This window comes from Heterodontus francisci, chromosome 23 (genome assembly GCF_036365525.1).
Source record: "Heterodontus francisci isolate sHetFra1 chromosome 23, sHetFra1.hap1, whole genome shotgun sequence".
NCBI lineage: Eukaryota > Metazoa > Chordata > Chondrichthyes > Heterodontiformes > Heterodontidae > Heterodontus > Heterodontus francisci.
Genome location: NC_090393.1, coordinates 64,141,067 through 64,153,948, shown reverse-complemented (window position 1 = coordinate 64,153,948; position 12,882 = coordinate 64,141,067).

Here is a 12,882-nt window from a genome sequence, read left to right as displayed (position 1 = left end):
CAAAGGGTCTTCTACTGGCATATAAATAGTAAGTGGGTAGTAAGAGGTGAGGTGGGGCCCATTAGGGGCAAAGAGAGTGATATATGCTTAGAGGCGTAGGGCAAGGATAAAATACTTAATGGATATCTTGTATCAGTGTTTACTAAGGAAGAGGATACTGACAAAATATCGGTATAAATGGAGAGGTTAGAGGTAAAGAATGGGTGAAAATTGATAAAAAGGATATACTAAAAAGGCTGGCTATGCTTAGGATAGATAAGTCACCTGGTCCGGATGGCTTGCATCCCAGGTTACTAAAGGAAGTGGGGATGGAGATAGTGAAAGGGCTTGCCATAATCTTCCAATCTTCCTTAGATACTGGGGAGGCGCCAAAGGGCTCCCTGAACACATTTCAGTGGCAAATGAGACACCCTTATTCACGAAAGGGTATAAGGACATTCCTAGTAACCACTGGCTGGTCAGTTTAACATCAGTGGTGGGTAGGGTTTTAGAAACAATAATCAGGGGGGAAAAAATCAACACTTGGAGAGGTTTGAGTTAATTAAGGAGAGCCAGTTCAGATTTGTAAAAGACAGATTGTGTTTGGCTAATATAATTGCATTTTTTGATGAAATAACAGAGAAGGTTGCTGAAGGGAAAGCAATGGATGTTGTCTATATGGCTTTTAAGAAAATGTTTGATGAGGTACCACATAAAAGGTTGGTTAACAAAATTGAGGCTCATGGAATAAGAGAGTCAGTGTCAGCTTGGTTAACAAATTAGCTCTAGGACATAAAACAGTGAATCGTGTATCTGCACACTACCAACACATTTCCAACCTCCCTTTCCTCTCCTCTTGAATGTTATTTCCCAAATCCATGCCATCTTTATCACAAGTCCACTTTTAAATCCCTCCAATCCCTTTAATTCTGGTCTAGCCTCAGTACTGAAATAACCCCTGTTAAAGTCACAATTGACATTTTTTGTGAATGTGACCATGATAAACTATCCCTTCTCATCCCTTTCGACCTGTCTATAACCTTCGGCATAGTTAACTGCACAATCCTTCTCCAACCGCCTCTTCTTCTGCCATCCCATTCTTATCTATCCAATCGTAGCCAGAGAATCACTTGCAATGCTTTTTCTTCCCACCCCTTGCACTGTTACCTCTCGAGTCCTCCAAGGATCTATCCTCTTTTATTTCTCATCTACATGTTACCCCTCACTGATATCATCTGAAAATATTGCGTCAGGCTCAACATGTATGCCAACAGCACTCAGTGTTGTTTCCCCAGCACCACACTCGACCCCTCTCTGATTTGTCACACTGCTTGTCTAACATGCAATATGGGATAAGCAGAAATTTTCTCCAACTAAATATTTGAAAGACTGAAGCTATTGTCTTTGGCCCCCGCCACTAACTCAATTCCCGGTCCACCATTTCTATCCCTGGCAACCTTGGTGTTGTGTTTGACCTTGAGGTGAGTTTCTGACCACATAGCTGCATCATCACCAGGATTGCCTACATTCACCTCTCCAACATCCCTCAACTCTGGCCCTGCCTGATCTCATCTGCTGCTGAAGCCCTAATCCATGGTTTTCTTACCGCTAGACTTGACTATTTCAATCCTCTCCTTGCTAGCCTCTCATATTCCACTCTACATAAACTTGTGTTTATCCAAAACCATGTTGTCTGTATCTTTACTCTCTCCAAATCTCATTCACCCATCACCCCTGTGCATTCGTGTTCATCACAGTCCCGCATCTGATAGCAACTCAATTTTCAAATCCTCATCATTGCTTTCAAATCACTCTATGACTTCATCCCTCCCTATTGCTGTAACCTCCTCCAGCCCTGCAAGCCTTTTATTATTGGCTCTACCATTGTCGTCCATGTTTCCAGCTGCCTTGGGCTTAAGCTCCAGAATTTTCTCCCTGAGCACCTCCACATCTCTTCATCTCTCTCCTGTTTTAAGCTGCTCGCTAAAAGCTACCATCCAGATATTTCCTCCTGTGGCAAAGTTCCAAAAATGTCAAGAATGTCCCGATTTATATTGCTCGTGAAGCACCTTGGGACATTTTGTTACATGAAATGCACTACATAAATGTAAGTTGTTGTATTGTTGTTGTTGTTGAGGGGGGTCCTGTACTGTGGGCTTTGAGTCTTCACCTCGGTTCCAGGTAAAACATGTTGAGGCAGAGTTGGTCATTGATGTAATCAATGAGGCAGGCAAACTGAAGGACAGCATGATGAGCATGAATGGACTGACAAAAGACCATGAATAATTGCTTTGCAGCGTATCATAACAAGCCATTTATTCCATTCAAATACAAAGAGCCTAAAAACCAGTAAAGCATCCCATTGCTTTATTGGAGACCATTGGCTAAGACGAGGACAGAATGAGGAAGATGAGGGATAGCAACAGAAGTTATAAAAAGGATTTTATGAAGACAAGGTTAATCATAAGGTGAGATCATAGTTCTAGTCCATTTGGAACTTAACAAAATGACTCAGCCAGAGGCAGAAAGGCAAGAACCTTATCAACTATACAATATCTAGGGATGTCTTTCACAACCATTACATTTGCTGTATCATTGCACTGTTTTTGGCAAGGTGATAAAGAAAGCTATGAAACGTATCTTTTCAGCAAACCTCGCTCTGCCAATACAAACAGTAACCGAGTGAGTCATCACTCATGGAAACTACCCTCGTGAGAGATATCATTTGTGGAACCTGAGAAGGTTAAGGGATGATTTGATCAGAGTCTTCAAGATATTAAGAGGAACAGATAGTCTAGATAGAGAGAAACTATTTCCACTGGTTGGTGAGTCTAGAATTTTGGGGCAGAGTCTAAATTTTGTTTTAAAAATTCATTCATGGGATGTGGGCATCACTGGCTAGGCTGGCATTTATTGCCCATCCCTAATTGCTCTTGAACTGAGTGGCATGCTACACCATCTTAGAGGGCATTTAAAAGTCAACCACATTGCTGTGGATCTGCAGTCACATGTAGGCCAAGCCAGGTAAGGACAGCAGATTTCCTTCCCTAAAGAACATGAATGAACCAGATGGATTTTTATAACAATCAACAATGGCTTCATGGTCATCATTAGACCAGCTTTCTTTTTAAATTCCAGATTTTTTTTTCATTAACTGAACTCAAATTTCACCATCTGCCATGGTGGGATTCAAGTCCATGTCCCGAGAGCACTAGCATGGGCCTCTGGGCTACTAGACCAGTAACATTATCATGATGACACCAACTCACCATTCATGAGTGAAATTATGAAACACTTTTACACACAAAGAGTGAGAGAAGATTGGAACCCTCGTCCGCAAATGGGAATTAACACTCGATCAATTGTTCACTTTAAATCTGACATTGATAGATGTTTATATCAATGGATATAGGGCGAAGATGCGTATATGGAGTGAGACCGAAGATCAGCCATTATCTCATGAATAATAGAAGTAGCTTGAGGGGAAAAAAGAAATACTCCTGTACCTATGTACCTCAATCTCAGTGAGAGGCAACACTTGAGAGACTGAAAGCAGGGACAGTGTGTGACAGGATAGGGAACTGAGAGCAGTGACAGTGTGCGACAGGAGAGGAGACTGAGAGCAGGGACAGTGTGTGACAGGAGAGGAGAATGAGAGCAGGGGCAGTGTGTGACAAGAGAGCAGACTGACAGCAGGGACAGTGTGTGACAGGAGAGGAGAATGAGAGCAGGGACAGTGTGTGACAAGAGAGCAGACTGACAGCAGGGACAGTGTGTGACAGGAGAGGAGAATGAGAGCAGGGACAGTGTGCGACAGGAGAGGAGACTGAGAGCAGGGGCAGTGTGTGACAGGAGAGCAGACTGACAGCAGGGACAGTGTGTGACAGGAGAGGAGAATGAGAGCAGGGACAGTGTGTGACAGGAGAGGAGAATGAGAGCAGGGGCAGTGTGTGACAGGAGAGGAGACTGACAGCAGGGACAGTGTGTGACAGGAGAGGAGAATGAGAGCAGGGGCAGTGTGTGACAGGAGAGGAGACTGACAGCAGGGACAGTGTGTGACAGGAGAGGAGAATGAGAGCAGGGGCGGTGTGTGACAGGAGAGGAGACTGAGAGCAGGGACAGTGTGTGACAGGAGAGGAGACTCACAGCAGGGACAGTGTGTGACAGGAGAGGAGAATGAGAGCAGGGGCAGTGTGTGACAGGAGAGGAGACTGAGAGCAGGGACAGTGTGTGACAGGATAGAGACTGAGAGCAGGGGCAGTGTGTGAGAGGAGAGGAGACTGAGAGCAGGGGCAGTGTGTGACTGGAGAGGAGACTGAGAGCAGGGACATTGTGTGACTGGAGAGGACACTGAGAGCAGGGGCAGTTTGTGACAGGAGAAGAGACTGAGAGCAGGGGCAGTGTGTGACTGGAGAGGAGACTGAGAGCAGGGGCAGTGTGTGACTGGAGAGGAGACTGAGAGCAGGGGCAGTGTGTGACTGGAGAGGACACTGAGAGCAGGGGCAGTTTGTGACAGGATAGAGAACTGAGAGCAGGGACATTGTGTGACTGGAGAGGACACTGAGAGCAGGGACAGTATGTGACTGGAGAGGAAACTGAGAGCAGGGGCAGTTTGTGACAGGATAGGGGACTGAGAGCAGGGGCAGTGTGTGACAGGATTGGGGACTGAGAGCAGGGGCAGTGTGTGACTGGAGAGGAGACTGAGAGCAGGGGCAGTGTGTGACAGGAGAGGAGACTGAGAGTGGGGGCAGTGTGTGACTGGAGAGGAGACTGAGAGCAGGGACATTGTGTGACTGGAGAGGAGACTGAGAGCAGGGGCAGTGTGTGACTGGAGAGGAGACTGAGAGCAGGGGCAGTGTGTGACTGGAAAGGACACTGAGAGCAGGGGCAGTTTGTGACAGGAGAGGAGACTGAGAGCAAGGGCAGTGTGTGACTGGAGAGGAGACTGAGAGCAGGGGCAGTGTGTGACTGGAGAGGAGACTGAGAGCAGGGGCAGTGTGTGACTGGAAAGGACACTGAGAGCAGGGGCAGTTTGTGACAGGATAGAGGACTGAGAGCAGGGACATTGTGTGACTGGAGAGGACACTGAGAGCAGGGACAGTATGTGACTGGAGAGGAAACTGAGAGCAGGGGCAGTTTGTGACAGGATAGGGGACTGAGAGCAAGGGCAGTGTGTGACAGGATTGGGGACTGAGAGCAGGGGCAGTGTGTGACTGGAGAGGAGACTGAGAGCAGGGGCAGTGTGTGACAGGAGAGGAGACTGAGAGTGGGGGCAGTGTGTGACTGGAGAGGAGACTTAGAGCAGGGGCAGTGTGTGACAGGAGAGGAGACTGAGAGCAGGGGCAGTGTGTGACAGGAGAGGAAACTGAGAGCAGGGGCAGTTTGTAACAGGATAGGGGACAGAGAGCAGGGGCAATGTGTGACTGGAGAGGAGACTGAGAGCAGGGGCAGTGTGTGACTGGAGTGGAGACTTAGAGCAGGGGCAGTGTGTGACAGGAGAGGAGACTGAGAGCAGGGGCAGTGTGTGACAGGAGAGGAAACTGAGAGCAGGGGCAGTTTGTAACAGGATAGGGGACTGAGAGCAGGGGCAATGTGTGACTGGAGAGGAGACTGAGAGCAGGGGCAGTGTGTGACAGGAGAGGAGACTGAGAGTGGGGGCAGTGTGTGACAGGATTGGGGACTGAGAGCAGGGGCAGTGTGTGACAGGAGAGGAGACTGAGAGTGGGGGCAGTGTGTGACTGGAGAGGAGACTTAGAGCAGGGGCAGTGTGTGACAGGATAGGGGACTGAGAGCAGGGGCAGTGTGTGACAGGATTGGGGACTGAGAGCAGGGGCAGTGTGTGACTGGAGAGGAGACTGAGAGCAGGGGCAGTGTGTGACAGGAGAGGAGACTGAGAGTGGGGGCAGTGTGTGACTGGAGAGGAGACTTAGAGCAGGGGCAGTGTGTGACAGGAGAGGAGACTGAGAGCAGGGGGAGTGTGTGACAGGAGAGGAAACTGAGAGCAGGGGCAATTTGTAACAGGATAGGGGACTGAGAGCAGGGGCAATGTGTGACTGGAGAGGAGACTGAGAGCAGGAGCAGTGTGTGACTGGAGAGGAGACTTAGAGCAGGGGCAGTGTGTGACAGGAGAGGAGACTGAGAGCAGGGGCAGTGTGTGACAGGAGAGGAAACTGAGAGCAGGGGCAGTTTGTAACAGGATAGGGGACTGAGAGCAGGGGCAATGTGTGACTGGAGAGGAGACTGAGAGCAGCGGCAGTGTGTGACTGGAGAGGAAACTGAGAGCAGGGGCAGTTTGTGACAGGATAGGAGACTGAGAGCAGGGGCAGTGTGTGACTGGAGTGGAGACTGAGAGCAGGGGCAGTGTGTGACTGGAGAGGAGACTGAGAGCAGGGGCAGTGTGTGACTGGAGAGGAGACTGAGAGCAGGGGCAGTGTGTGACTGGAGAGGAGACTGAGAGCAGGGGCAGTGTGTGACTGGAGAGGACACTGAGAGCAGGGACAGTATGTGACTGGAGAGGAAACTGAGAGCAGGGGCAGTTTGTGACAGGATAGGGGACTGAGAGTGGGGGCAGTGTGTGACTGGAGAGGAGACTTAGAGCAGGGGCAGTGTGTGACAGGAGAGGAGACTGAGAGCAGGGGCAGTGTGTGACAGGAGAGGAAACTGAGAGCAGGGGCAGTTTGTAACAGGATAGGGGACTGAGAGCAGGGGCAATGTGTGACTGGAGAGGAGACTGAGAGCAGGGGCAGTGTGTGACTGGAGTGGAGACTTAGAGCAGGGGCAGTGTGTGACAGGAGAGGAGACTGAGAGCAGGGGCAGTGTGTGACAGGAGAGGAAACTGAGAGCAGGGGCAGTTTGTAACAGGATAGGGGACTGAGAGCAGGGGCAATGTGTGACTGGAGAGGAGACTGAGAGCAGGGGCAGTGTGTGACAGGAGAGGAGACTGAGAGTGGGGGCAGTGTGTGACAGGATTGGGGACTGAGAGCAGGGGCAGTGTGTGACAGGAGAGGAGACTGAGAGTGGGGGCAGTGTGTGACTGGAGAGGAGACTTAGAGCAGGGGCAGTGTGTGACAGGATAGGGGACTGAGAGCAGGGGCAGTGTGTGACAGGATTGGGGACTGAGAGCAGGGGCAGTGTGTGACTGGAGAGGAGACTGAGAGCAGGGGCAGTGTGTGACAGGAGAGGAGACTGAGAGTGGGGGCAGTGTGTGACTGGAGAGGAGACTTAGAGCAGGGGCAGTGTGTGACTGGAGAGGACACTGAGAGCAGGGACAGTATGTGACTGGAGAGGAAACTGAGAGCAGGGGCAGTTTGTGACAGGATAGGGGACTGAGAGCAGGGGCAGTGTGTGACAGGAGAGGAGACTGAGAGCAGGGACAGTATGTGACTGGAGAGGAAACTGAGAGCAGGGGCAGTTTGTGACAGGATAGGGGACTGAGAGCAGGGGCAGTGTGTGACAGGATTGGGGACTGAGAGCAGGGGCAGTGTGTGACTGGAGAGGAGACTGAGAGCAGGGGCAGTGTGTGACAGGAGAGGAGACTGAGAGTGGGGGCAGTGTGTGACTGGAGAGGAGACTGAGAGCAGGGACATTGTGTGACTGGAGAGGACACTGAGAGCAGGGGCAGTTTGTGACTGGAGAGGAGACTGAGAGCAGGGGCAGTGTGTGACTGCAGAGGAGACTGAGAGCAGGGGCAGTGTGTGACTGGAAAGGACACTGAGAGCAGGGGCAGTTTGTGACAGGATAGAGGACTGAGAGCAGGGACAGTATGTGACTGGAGAGGAAACTGAGAGCAGGGGCAGTTTGTGACAGGATAGGGGACTGAGAGCAGGGGCAGTGTGTGACAGGATTGGGGACTGAGAGCAGGGGCAGTGTGTGACTGGAGAGGAGACTGAGAGTGGGGGCAGTGTGTGACTGGAGAGGAGACTTAGAGCAGGGGCAGTGTGTGACAGGAGAGGAGACTGAGAGCAGGGGCAGTGTGTGACAGGAGAGGAAACTGAGAGCAGGGGCAGTTTGTAACAGGATAGGGGACTGAGAGCAGGGGCAATGTGTGACTGGAGAGGAGACTGAGAGCAGGGGCAGTGTGTGACTGGAGAGGAGACTTAGAGCAGGGGCAGTGTGTGACAGGAGAGGAGACTGAGAGCAGGGGCAGTGTGTGACAGGAGAGGAAACTGAGAGCAGGGGCAGTTTGTAACAGGATAGGGGACTGAGAGCAGGGGCAGTGTGTGACTGGAGAGGAAACTGAGAGCAGGGGCAGTTTGTGACAGGATAGGAGACTGAGAGCAGGGACATTGTGTGACTGGAGAGGACACTGAGAGCAGTGGCAGTTTGTGACAGGAGAGGAGACTGAGAGCAGGGGCAGTGTGTGACTGGAGAGGACACTGAGAGCAGGGGCAGTTTGTGACAGGAGAGGAGACTGAGAGCAGGGGCAGTGTGTGACTGGAGAGGACACTGAGAGCAGGGGCAGTTTGTGACAGGATTGGAGACTGAGAGCAGGGACATTGTGTGACTGGAGAGGACACTGAGAGCAGTGGCAGTTTGTGACAGGATAGGAGACTGAGAGCAGGGACATTGTGTGACTGGAGAGGAGACTGAGAGCAGCGGCAGTGAGTGACTGGAGAGGAAACTGAGAGCAGGGGCAGTTTGGACAGGATAGGAGACTGAGAGCAGGGACATTGTGTGACTGGAGAGGACACTGAGAGCAGTGGCAGTTTGTGACAGGAGAGGAGACTGAGAGCAGGGGCAGTGTGTGACTGGAGAGGACACTGAGAGCAGGGGCAGTTTGTGACAGGAGAGGAGACTGAGAGCAGGGGCAGCGTGTGACAGGAGAGGAGACTGAGAGCAGGGGCAGTGTGTGACAGGAGAGGAGACTGAGAGCAGGGGCAGTGTGTGACTGGAGAGGACACTGAGAGCAGGGGCAGTTTGTGACAGGAGAGGAGACTGACAGCAGGGGCAGTATGTGACAGGAGAGGAGACTGAGAGCAGGGGCAGTGTGTGACAGGAGAGGAGACTGAAAGCAGGGACAGTGTGTGACATGAGAGGAGAATGAGAGCAGGGGCAGTGTGTGACAGGAGAGGAGACTGAGAGCAGGGACAGTGTGTGACAGGAGAGGAGCCTGAGAGCAGGGACAGTGTGTGACAGGATAGAGACTGAGAGCAGGGGCAGTGTGTGAGAGGAGAGGAGACTGAGAGCAGGGACAGTGTGTGACAGGAGAGGAGACTGAGAGCAGGGGCAGTGTGTGACAGGAGAGGAGACTGAGAGCAGGGGCAGTGTGTGACAGGAGAGGAGACTAAGAGCAGGGACAGTGTGTGACAGGAGAGGAGACTGAGAGCAGGGACAGTGTGTGACAGGAGAGGAGACTGAGAGCAGGGGCAGTGTGTGACAGGAGAGGAGACTGAGAGCAGTGACAGTGTGTGACAGGAGAGGAGACTGAGAGCAGGGACAGTGTGTGACAGGAGAGGAGACTGAGAGCAGGGGCAGTGTGTGACTGGAGAGGAGACAGAGAGCAGGGGCAGTGTGTGACAGGAGAGGAGACTGAGAGCAGGGGCAGTGTGTGACAGGAGAGGAGACTGAGAGCAGGGGCAGTTTGTGACAGGATAGGGGACTGAGAGCAGGGGCAGTGTGTGACAGGATTGGGGACTGAGAGCAGGGGCAGTGTGTGACTGGAGAGGAGACTGAGAGCAGGGGCAGTGTGTGACAGGAGAGGAGACTGAGAGCAGGGGCAGTGTGTGACTGGAGAGGAAACTGAGAGCAGGGGCAGTTTGTGACAGGATAGGGGACTGAGAGCAGGGGCAATGTGTGACTGGAGAGGAGACTGAGAGCAGGGGCACTTTGTGACAGGATAGGGGACTGAGAGCTGGGACATTGTGTGACTGGAGAGGAAACTGAGAGCAGGGGCAGTTTGTAACAGGATAGGGGACTGAGAGCAGGGGCAATGTGTGACTGGAGAGGAGACTGAGAGCAGCGGCAGTGTGTGACTGGAGAGGAAACTGAGAGCAGGGGCAGTTTGTGACAGGATAGGAGACTGAGAGCAGGGACATTGTGTGACTGGAGAGGACACTGAGAGCAGTGGCAGTTTGTGACAGGAGAGGAGACTGAGAGCAGGGGCAGTGTGTGACTGGAGAGGACACTGAGAGCAGGGGCAGTTTGTGACAGGAGAGGAGACTGAGAGCAGGGGCAGCGTGTGACAGGAGAGGAGACTGAGAGCAGGGGCAGTGTGTGACAGGAGAGGAGACTGAGAGCAGGGGCAGTGTGTGACTGGAGAGGACACTGAGAGCAGGGGCAGTTTGTGACAGGAGAGGAGACTGACAGCAGGGGCAGTATGTGACAGGAGAGGAGACTGAGAGCAGGGGCAGTGTGTGACAGGAGAGGAGACTGAAAGCAGGGACAGTGTGTGACATGAGAGGAGAATGAGAGCAGGGGCAGTGTGTGACAGGAGAGGAGACTGAGAGCAGGGACAGTGTGTGACAGGAGAGGAGCCTGAGAGCAGGGACAGTGTGTGACAGGATAGAGACTGAGAGCAGGGGCAGTGTGTGAGAGGAGAGGAGACTGAGAGCAGGGACAGTGTGTGACAGGAGAGGAGACTGAGAGCAGGGGCAGTGTGTGACAGGAGAGGAGACTGAGAGCAGGGGCAGTGTGTGACAGGAGAGGAGACTGAGAGCAGGGACAGTGTGTGACAGGAGAGGAGACTGAGAGCAGGGACAGTGTGTGACAGCAGAGGAGACTGAGAGCAGGGGCAGTGTGTGACAGGAGAGGAGACTGCGAGCAGTGACAGAGTGTGACAGGAGAGGAGACTGAGAGCAGGGACAGTGTGTGACAGGAGAGGAGACTGAGAGCAGGGGCAGTGTGCGACTGGAGAGGAGACAGAGAGCAGGGGCAGTGTGTGACAGGAGAGGAGACTGAGAGCAGGGGCAGTGTGTGACAGGAGAGGAGACTGAGAGCAGGGGCAGTTTGTGACAGGATAGGGGACTGAGAGCAGGGGCAGTGTGTGACAGGATTGGGGACTGAGAGCAGGGGCAGTGTGTGACTGGAGAGGAGACTGAGAGCAGGGGCAGTGTGTGACAGGAGAGGAGACTGAGAGCAGGGGCAGTGTGTGACTGGAGAGGAAACTGAGAGCAGGGGCAGTTTGTGACAGGATAGGGGACTGAGAGCAGGGGAAATGTGTGACTGGAGAGGAGACTGAGAGCAGGGGCACTTTGTGACAGGATAGGGGACTGAGAGCAGGGACATTGTGTGACTGGAGAGGACTCTGAGAGAAGGGGCAGTGGGTGACAGGAGAGGAGACTGAGAGCAGGGGCAGTGTGGGACAGGAGAGGACACTGAGAAAAGGGGCAATTTGTGACAGGATAGGGGACTGAGATCAGGGACAGTGTGTGACTGCAGAGGACACTGAGAGCAGGGGCAGTTTGTGACAGGAGAGGAGATTGAGAGCAGGCACAGTTTGTGACAGGAGAGGAGACTGAGAGCAGGGATAGTGTGTGACTGGAGAGGACACTGAGAGCAGGGGCAGTTTATGACAGGAGAGGAGACTGAGAGCAGGGGCAGTTTGTAACAGGATAGGGGACTGACAGCAGGGGCAATGTGTGACTGGAGAGGAGACTGAGAGCAGCGGCAGTGTGTGACTGGAGAGGAAACTGAGCGCAGGGGCAGTTTGTGACAGGATAGGAGACTGAGAGCAGGGACATTGTGTGACTGGAGAGGACACTGAGAGCAGTGGCAGTTTGTGACAGGAGAGGAGACTGAGAGCAGGGGCAGTGTGTGACTGGAGAGGACACTGAGAGCAGGGGCAGTTTGTGACAGGAGAGGAGACTGAGAGCAGGGGCAGCGTGTGACAGGAGAGGAGACTGAGAGCAGGGGCAGTGTGTGACAGGAGAGGAGACTGAGAGCAGGGGCAGTGTGTGACTGGAGAGGACACTGAGAGCAGGGGCAGTTTGTAACAGGAGAGGAGACTGACAGCAGGGGCAGTGTGTGACAGGAGAGGAGACTGAGAGCAGGGGCAGTGTGTGACAGGAGAGGAGACTGAAAGCAGGGACAGTGTGTGACATGAGAGGAGAATGAGAGCAGGGGCAGTGTGTGACAGGAGAGGAGACTGAGAGCAGGGACAGTGTGTGACAGGTGAGGAGCCTGAGAGCAGGGACAGTGTGTGACAGGATAGAGACTGAGAGCAGGGGCAGTGTGTGAGAGGAGAGGAGACTGAGAGCAGGGACAGTGTGTGACAGGAGAGGAGACTGAGAGCAGGGGCAGTGTGTGACAGGTAGGAGACTGAGAGCAGGGGCAGTGTGTGACAGGAGAGGAGACTGAGAGCAGGGACAGTGTGTGACAGGAGAGGAGACTGAGAGCAGGGACAGTGTGTGACAGGAGAGGAGACTGAGAGCAGGGGCAGTGTGTGACAGGAGAGGAGACTGAGAGCAGGGACAGTGTGTGACAGGAGAGGAGACTGAGAGCAGGGGCAGTGTGTGACAGGAGAGGAGACAGAGAGCAGGGGCAGTGTGTGACAGGAGAGGAGACTGAGAGCAGGGGCAGTGTGTGACAGGAGAGGAGACTGAGAGCAGGGGCAGTGTGTGACAGGAGAGGAGACTGAGAGCAGGGGCAGTTTGTGACAGGATAGGGGACTGAGAGCAGGGGCAGTGTGTGACTGGAGTGGAGACTGAGAGCAGGGGCAGTGTGTGACAGGAGAGGAGACTGAGAGCAGGGGCAGTGTGTGACTGGAGAGGAAACTGAGACCAGGGGCACTTTGTGACAGGATAGGGGACTGAGAGCAGGGACATTGTGTGACTGGAGAGGACTCTGAGAGAAGGGGCAGTGGGTGACAGGAGAGGAGACTGAGAGCAGGGGCAGTGTGGGACAGGAGAGGACACTGAGAGCAGGGGCAGTTTGTGACTGGAGAGGACACTGAGAGCACAGGGCAGT